The sequence below is a fragment of the Physeter macrocephalus genome, chromosome 6 (genome assembly GCF_002837175.3).
Source record: "Physeter macrocephalus isolate SW-GA chromosome 6, ASM283717v5, whole genome shotgun sequence".
Lineage (NCBI taxonomy): Eukaryota > Metazoa > Chordata > Mammalia > Artiodactyla > Physeteridae > Physeter > Physeter macrocephalus.
Window position 1 is genome coordinate 62,816,467 of NC_041219.1, and position 8,875 is coordinate 62,825,341.

The 8,875-nt window shown below is 44.0% G+C and overlaps 1 long non-coding RNA gene across 1 annotated transcript in view; it reads right to left on the reverse strand.

Annotated features, from left to right (window-relative positions):
• LOC129392161 (uncharacterized) overlaps positions 1 to 8,439 on the reverse strand; it is an 82,558-nt gene extending 74,119 nt beyond the window's left edge. Inside the window, exon 1 of the long non-coding RNA XR_008617523.1 lies at positions 8,292 to 8,439. This is a non-coding gene — a long non-coding RNA (uncharacterized lncRNA). The remainder of the gene's footprint in view (positions 1 to 8,291) is intronic.
• Between the last annotated feature and the right edge of the window lie 436 nt (positions 8,440 to 8,875).

Here is an 8,875-nt window from a genome sequence, read left to right on the forward strand (position 1 = left end):
GAGCCCATGCTCCACAAAAAGAGAAGCCACCGCAATGAGAAGCCCACGCACCACAATGAAGAGTAGCCCCTGCTCACCGCAAAAAGAGAAAGCCCGTGTGCAGCAACGAAGACCCAACGCAGCCAAAATAAAATAAAATAAATAAACAAAAAGAATAAATAGATATTAAAAAAAGAAAGAAAACAACTTTAAAAAAATGTACTTTACTATCCAGAGATGAAGAAAAGTGACATAATTATGCTCATTTCAAAATCTGGGCAACTCTTTATGAAAAGGAGATTTCTCAAGGACGTGAGAGGTCACTGTTAGCTGTTTCTCTATTTCCCCGGTCAAAGTAATCTGCTTCTAACTCATTTGGATCTAGTAAGAACGATGTTGTAGACTAAGGAAGAGGAATACAATGGAGATGTGATTTATGGATCCAGTCTCATTAAAAATCTAAGTATAGAGATGAAGTTAGACATGTAAAGGGAAGTGAAGATGGAAAAAAGAAAGAGTTTCAATGGTCTTTATACCTTGTGTTCTTTCGCCCCTAAGGCCACCTCCAGTCCTGTGCTTCCTGTGGTTGTTATGTGAACCAACAAAAATCCATTTTTCTCTTCAGCTGCTTTGATTTGAATTTCTGTTTCTTGCAACCAGAGAATCTTAACTACTAAAAATTGTTTCACATTACTCCTGGGATAAATTCCAGAATCCTTGACTGACCACAAAGCTTTCTTCTCCAGTCCTGATTCAGGTCCCTCTCTCTCCTTATCAGACTCTAAGAGTTCAGGCAACTGCAGTTGCCTGAACACCTGGGCCTCTTCTACCTCAGGGCTAATACGTGCTATTCCTTTTCCCTAAAATGATCTTCTTAAGTCCTACTTATCCTTCGGATTTCAGCTTACGTGCACATCACAGAAAATGCTTCCCTGAGCTCCCAATCTAAACCAATATATCCCTTCTATGTTGATCTCAGTATCTTGTCATTGGGGGGGCAGGGAGGGGGTCGGTTTGATTTAATTTAGTTTTGTTGTTTTGCCTTCAGAGTATTCATACCATGTGTAATACATACCTGACTGTTTACTTTTTAATCATCTGTCTCCCTTTCTAGACTGTAGTCTCCCCTACAGAGGTAGACACACAAATGGCCCAGGGGTCACAGAAGCCGAAGGAGGATTCAGGGGAAGTAGAGCAGCTGCAGGCCCAACTGCTGCCCCACATCAGTGAAGTGAGCCAGCCGCTAAGGGACAATTCATATGAGCTACAAAAGGGCCTGCCCCCATCTTCTGAAATAAAAGCCAAAATGGCCACGGCTCACTCAGCCATCAAAATCTTCCACGTTAATATCTCGTGGCCCACCCTTAAAGGGAAACACAGTGGGAAGAAACGTTGGAGAAATAGAGTTCAGCCTAACCAATCTGACGTTACAAAGCCACCACAGTTACTTAGTCCAAAGTGACTTCCGCCTGAAACAGTTCATTAACAACCTCCTAGTACTAATTCCAGTCATCTTTCCACAGTCCTCATTGTCCTCAGCTTCTACCATATTGGACACTTGGGACCAACCTTTCCTTTGTGAAATCACTTTTCCATTTTCTTTCATCAAACTATACTCTCCTGGCTTCTCTCTCTCTCCTTGTATCAGATGGGATATGGCTTGTATTTCTCTTCCCATCCTTACATATAGATATTCACCATTATTCTCTGTTGTTCCCCACTTCTTCCCCTACATTTTCATTCACTCTGTCATTTTTACAGTTTTAAGTAGTAGTCTCTTTGTCTCCAGGGACCTCCCCGTGTATATAATGAATAGGGCTTGGAGCATAGGTTCAAACAGCCCTGGATCCAAATCCCAGTGATGTCACTTATTGCTGCATGGCCTTGGATGAATTAAACTTTCTGAGTTTCAGGGAATTCCTTGGCGGTCCAGTGGTTAGAACTTGGCGCTTTCACTGCTGTGGGCCTGGGTTCAAATCCCTGGTTAGTTGGGGAACTAGGATCCCGCAAGGCGTGCGGTGCTGCCGGGGGTGGGGGTGGGGAAACTTTCTGCATTTCAGTAAAATAAGATAAATGACACCTGGCTATACTACCAGGAGGGCATGGAGCACCCTCGGGAACGTAATGTTATCCAGTAACTGTCAGGTCCCTTCCATTTCTTTCCTTTGCTTCCCTATTCCATCCTCCAAACTGCTAGCGAGTCAATTTCATGCTAGACGTTACATTCCTGCTTAAAACTAGAGTAAACGAATCATCCAGGTTTTAAAACTGAAAGTACCTCATCCAGGGACTCCCTCTTAGTCCTGGGCAAACCTAGAATTCTCCACTGGCTCCACTGTGCCTGCTAAGTGGAGTTAGAACATTATGTTCATCAAACCTCTAGGGTACTGTGACATGATTTAGTGGCTTATGCAAATGAATGTATTGGAATTCTACAAAATGTCTGTTTTCTAGAAGGAGTGTTCTGCTGAAAACCCCAGGCCTAGAGGAATGAGTTCAAACGCCATTGCATGGCACCCAAGACCCTTGATGATCTAGCCTGCAAGCTCCTCCAGCCTCCCTTCCCACTGCTTTCACCTTTTCACTCTACACTCCACTCGCTTAGCTTCTTCTTTTCCCCAGGTGCAATGTTCTACTTCAGATCTCTGTATCTTTAATGTCCCAACCCCTCTGACCGACATGTCCCTCCCCCCACTGTCACTGGCCCAAACTCCTGCTCCTCCCTCAACGCCCAGCTCTAACAACACTTCTGTTAAATCTTCAAGGTTGCCTTTCCCCTTCCGCCTTCTCCGCTCCTCGTCTGAGATCATCCTTCCCTGCGTTGTGTGACACACTGCAGTGTGAATGTGTAACTCTATGACAGTGCTTAGAAGACTATAAATTCCTAGAAAGGAATTGTGCCTTCTCTGTGAGCTCAGGCAAGTTGCCTAAGTCTCAGTATCTATCAGATTGTGTGTGATGATTACATTACACAGCATATGCAGAAAACAAAAACCTGGCACATTGTAGAAACTCAATAAATTTTTTTTTAAGTACTGTTAAAATCAAGAACTTCCACTATCTGCACCTAACCTGTATTTTCAAACTTATTTCTCACTGTGACTCATCATGCATCAAACAGTCCATCCAGCCAGAAGCTCCTTTTATTATACTCTTTACTTCTCCAAGGTCCAATTCAAAGAAAACTGCTAAGGGGAAGAAGAAGAACAACAACAAAAACCCTCAATTTCCTCTTCCGTGATAGTAAAAGCATATGTTTCCTTTGAAATTATATTCTCCGTGTTTACAGCATAACACTACATATTGTGGCCTTTTAGAATAGCGCTGTTCAAAGACTGTAAAGCCATGTTGCACTTTTGCAACTACAGACGTTTACGTGATACTTCTTAGAATTCTTATTTTAAGCCAAACAAAATAAAGCAAACATTGTGGTCTCTTGAGCTTTGTCACAGTACTTGTTCATGGCCAAGCCAAAATTCCCCGTGAGAAAACAGTAGGAAAGATAGTATTTCATAAAAAGATGAGAAAAGTATGGATAGCACAGGTTAACTAAATCATGCAAATGTACATATACATATATATTGAGATAACAGCACAATGAAGACAGAAATTCAGGGCTTTCTCTACTGTTCTCAAGGGGGGCTGGTGGGGCGGAGACTAGGCAGCTACTGACAACCTAGCTTACTGCCCCTATCTCGGTTCAGGGTGGGATTTTTATTAGGGTGGACACCAGCGATACCTCGATACTCCTAATCCAGGGAAGGGAATAGAGAGCTGGAGCCTGAAACAAGTAGGGAAGGGATCAAGAGGGAAAAGAGTGAGGAAGAATAAAGGAGTGAGTGCTGGCTAATTTTCCTCTGTCCTGGTTTTGCCAGGGGCGAATGCTAGCTCACTCCCTTGTGTGCTCTGGCAGAAGAGCAGTGCATTCCATTCAGTTAAGTCTCTGCAAGTGCAGCTTGTGTTACTGAATTGCGAAAACGAAGTGGGGGGTAGGAGTGAAATTCATAAAAGGATCTTTCTTTTTTTTCTTTTCAAAAATGGTAAGAGGAAGGAAATAGAACACATTAATACAGAGAACCATTATTTCTTCATAGATTAGTCAGGAGAGCTAAGTTCTAGTTCCATCCAGCCACAACAGTACAAATGGTTCAAGCTCTTTAGCCTTCCATTTCCTCATCTGAAAAAGCAGGGGATTGTGTTGGTTCGGAATTTCTAGGGTTTTGTATTAAGATACCTTGAAGAGGACTTCCCTGGCGGTCCAGTGGTTAAGACTCCGGGCTTCCACTGCAGGGGCCATGGGTTCGATCACCGGTCAGGGAACTAGGATACTGCACACCCCAAGGCTCAGCAAAAAAAAACCCCAAAGACACCTTGAGGAAGTAATGACTGTTTTCATGGAAATAAGGGAGGAGATAAACTAACACTTAGCAACATTCACCTTGTGCCAGGTAAATTGGACTTGCGTTTTAAACGCATAGACTCAGTACCCAAACAGCCTGGGTTTGTGTATGTGTTCTGCCACCCTCCAGCTGTGTTCCCTTGGGGAAGGTACCTAACCTCTCTGTGCTCCGTGTCCTCAGCAGTAAAATAGAGACAATGATACCTACTCCAAAGGGTGGCTGGGATTAAATGAATCTATCCATCTATCTCTCTAATCATATATTTATGTAGTATTACGTATATAGAACAGTAACTGGCATAAAGTAATTGTTCTATAAATACTATTATAATGACTATTACAGCTCTATGAAGTGGACATCCACTTTTTGCAGATGAAAAACAAAATGGGTAAGAAAACCAAGACTTCAGAGCTTTGAGCTTTTCTGACTTCCAGTAGTTTAGTCTTTTAACTGCTACCCTATGCCAGTTAAAAGGAGTGAAAGTCACAGCATTTTTTAGGCAGCTAGGGAAATTCTACCAGTTACACAACCATCAGTCAATCAAAACCATTCAATGAATACAGAGTAAAAGCATAGGTCACAAAAGTCCTCCAACCCCTAGCGCAGCTTTCCAAAGAGTGTAATAATAGCTAATTAGCCTAGGTAAAGAAATGCCCCAAAGGGATTACTCTTGTGTTGGGCTGAAGTCCAAAGAAAGACTGACATCTAGTCTAAAGGTTCTCAGAAATGCAAATTGCCTACTTGAAATTCCAGGGAATTTAAATCTCTGCATGGAGGAGTCTTTCGCTGGACTGGAAGGAGAAACTTTTTTGAAGAAGTAATTGGTAGACCCTTTCCCCCCGCAGGGAAGGTTTTGTTGGGTGGGTGTGGGTGGAGCATCAAGTTAAGGACTCCAGATTCAGAAATCAAAGGGTTGGGGGCGGGGATGGCACATGGCCGGGGTAGGGGGAGGGGTGTTTCAGAGTCAAATCAGGTGCTACAGATGAGAAAACGCGGGCTTTAAGAAATAAATGATTCGTCTGTTTCTCTATTTTTAAGGGGGCTTAAAATGTGAGGACCTGTGACGATTCCATTACACTCAGTAGCTCTCCCATTATGGGAAGAGGAGCCCTGAACCAAAAGAGTAGCTACTGAGAGTTTACAAGAGAAAAAGGACACAGTCTAACTCTTGAAAAAGCTACAAGGTATAAAAGAAGAATAGTCCAGAAAATACTGGGCTGGAGCTAGAGACATGGTATTTGAATTTAACTTAATCTGTTCAACAAATACTTATTCCTTGTTATTTTTTTGCCAGGTACTCTTCCAAAAGCTGGTTAAATAGTTCTGCTCAGACAGATATAGCCCTTAGGGGATTTAGAAAGCTAGTGAAGGAGGAAGAGAATACACAAGAAAACAAATATATACACTGTAATTGTAAGTTACAGTGGTGCTGTAACAGAAAAAAAGAGGATGCCATGTAAGAGATAACAGGGTATAAGCAATCTACTTTTGACCAAGCAGGAAGGCTTCTCTGAAGAGGTGACATATAAGGAAAGGCTTGACAGGTGAGGCTTGACCATGAATTGGAGGAACTGGAGGAAAGAGAAGCATTTTAAGCATGTGAAACAAAAGGTGGGAAGATCCTAAAGGAAGAGATGATGGAACAAGAAGGCCGATCTAAATTACTTGACCTCCAGTACAGCATATACTACTGTTTTTCGTCCCACAATAATTACTTAAGATGTGTAAATCTCATGCACACAAATTCAGTTGATGGATTCACCTTTTTAACGTACGTTTTGAAGATTACCTTAGCCCAAACTCAGTTTTTCTCAGGGTACTGAGTCACTACACAAAGCCAGATGCCCTCTCGTGCAGATAAAAATAGCTTTTCCAGATCTACTGTTATCATTGGCTTTTTTCCAGGGCTTTATGCTCTACTGAAACTAAACACTTAAATGAGCGCTATAACTCTGGTTTTTAGCCTAGGAGAAATGACAATGTTTCTGGTTCTGCTGTGAGATGTAGGGGTGAATTTTAAACTGCTGAGTTATAATTAATCCTTTGTCACACCACAGAAGCAAAACATCTGTGATCCTCGTGCAGTAAAAGAGCCCTGTACCAAGCACGTAAGTAAGTAAAACAAATAAAATGCACACGAAACAAGGCACTGAGGACGATTCTCAGTAAAGCAGCCCGGGATTTGTGCTTCGACATATAATTGAGACAGGCTCAAAAGGCCTTGCGACGTCGTGACACGTTGCTCACTTTGGCCAGCAGAGGGAGACCCGCGAGTCGTCAAGCACCAAATGGAGCCACACCCCGAAAATGGTTGCTTAGTATCTGTCTCTTCTCTGATTTTTCAAAAACCACAAGAAGAAAATGAAAAATTCTTGTCCAGAAACGCTTCCATATTCAAAACTGAGGTAAAATGTCACGTAACATAAAATTAGCCATGTTAGAGTGTACATTTAATACCTGCACAGTATTGCACAATTATTCCCTGTCTAGTTCCAACACATAAGAAATGCTTAAGTTTCATACAGAGAGAACTTACAAAAGCCCAGCCCTGTCCTCTCCTCATTCCCTCTCATTCCCGGTTTTGCCTCCACCGGCATCGCGTTGGGAATGGTTCCCGCGCATTCTCCGAACAGCCTTCTTCACTGAACAATCCGCAGAACCTGATCCAGGGTTTAAATTACATGTTCGAAAACCAAAACCATCTCAAGTCTTCAGTTCTTTCCCTGGGAATCGCGCAGTTGCAACAGCCAGTATGAGTAACTGTGTAAAAATTCTATACATATTATGTTTTGCCCTTTCTCAACAAAGAAATGAATAAATTATTTTGATTTAAATATAGCTACAAAACAGAAATTAACAGTGTAATGCACCAACACCTTCCAGCCTTTGATGTGAAATTTAAAGTTACTTCCAACCAGAGTGAAAATTTAAGATGTTTCTAGGTTAGAACGAGAGCCAAGATTTTTAAGGGCACCATGTCAACTGGTTAGATAACAAATTTGAGAAAAACAGAACTAAACAGTTAATGTAACACAAGCTGAAGGTTTACAACCTAAATCCACTATTTTATTAAAGAATTTAATCTACTTCATGAGGCCCTGGCCCAGGGAAGGGTAAAAAAATGCCAAACTGGAGAGGCAGGGGGGAGGGGAATTGCTGGTGGTGACTCTGGGAAAACAGGAGGGAGGGAAACTGAAGAGCAAATGAGGCCGGATCCGCCCTCACAAAGAGGCAGAAACTGTCTCAACAGCCACCAAATCCAGTTCAGGGCGGTTTGAGCCAGTTTCTGAGCTGGATTGAGAACAACAGCCTCGGCTGAGACTTGACGAGGGTGAAATGGAAGATACAAAATGGACTTTGCAGAAAGAAGTGGAGTTGGCCTGGACCCGCAGGAGCCTAAAGCTGCTTCCTGGAGTGGCAAAGTCAGATAAAATATAAGGCCTGGAGCCGGAACATCGGCCTACTGCGGAAGGAAAAACGACAGAGCAATGCCTCTGTACCTGGATCCAGTCCGCATTTTCCCTCTTACTGCCCCTAATTGTGGCTGGTAAGGGAAAAGGGCCTCAGGGTATCAGTTTTCAGAGAAAGCTGGCTGCCGTGTGGGGGAGGGGAGGATTATGTGTCCGGAGGTTTAATGAGGGTGCTGGGGGGGGAGGGGGTAGAATGTGTGAGAGGGTCTGAAGGAGAGGGAAGGACACTTCACACCCTGCAGTTCACACCGCCTTTTCGCACCTCTGCTGCATTATTGCACAACCTCAGCATACACGGCACAAAGGTGTCCTGGGAGCACCCTGCGTACACTTGACCCTTGTACATATAATTACCAGGCTCCTGTGGCCCTGTGCGTTAACGACAGTGCCGTCCACATGCTCTTTTCATTCGTGCTCTAAAATACATACAAGCTGTACATACCTTCTCAACCGAGGGACATAGCAGTATTAGGTAAACGTGGAATGACGCCCCTGACCGCGCTTCCCCTCCCCCAGGTGCCGGAACCTGGGACATCTGATTAGTCCCACCCTCAGGTGGCTCCTCTGAGAGCCCAGCCGTCTGAGCTGTGGTCCGCAGCTGTCGAGGGTGTGCACATCCTGCGGCCAGGTTGGGCTCGGAGCCTTCCCGGACCAGTTACATCTCCTGACCACCCGCCCCACCCCTTGCCAAACTTCAAAGACTGCCTAGGAATTCTAGCCCAAGTCCCGACCTAGCTTGGGGGGCGGGGCAGGGCAGAGCAGATTTCGGGGTGTGGGGTGCTGAACTCCCCTTCCCCTGAGTATCCCAAGGATGTTTAGAATCTTCCAGAGGCACAATCTAAGTGTCTCCAGACCCCAAGGCTTGTTTGAATTGGAAGGCAGCCCTGGTGCGGGGAGGGCTGTGAGGACCCCTGTGAGCGTACGGATCTCTCTCTCACACACACACACGAACACACACAAACATGCACACTCAATCAAAACAGGCTCTGTGGGGTTTCAAAATGCCCTGACAGATTGGGGGAGGGG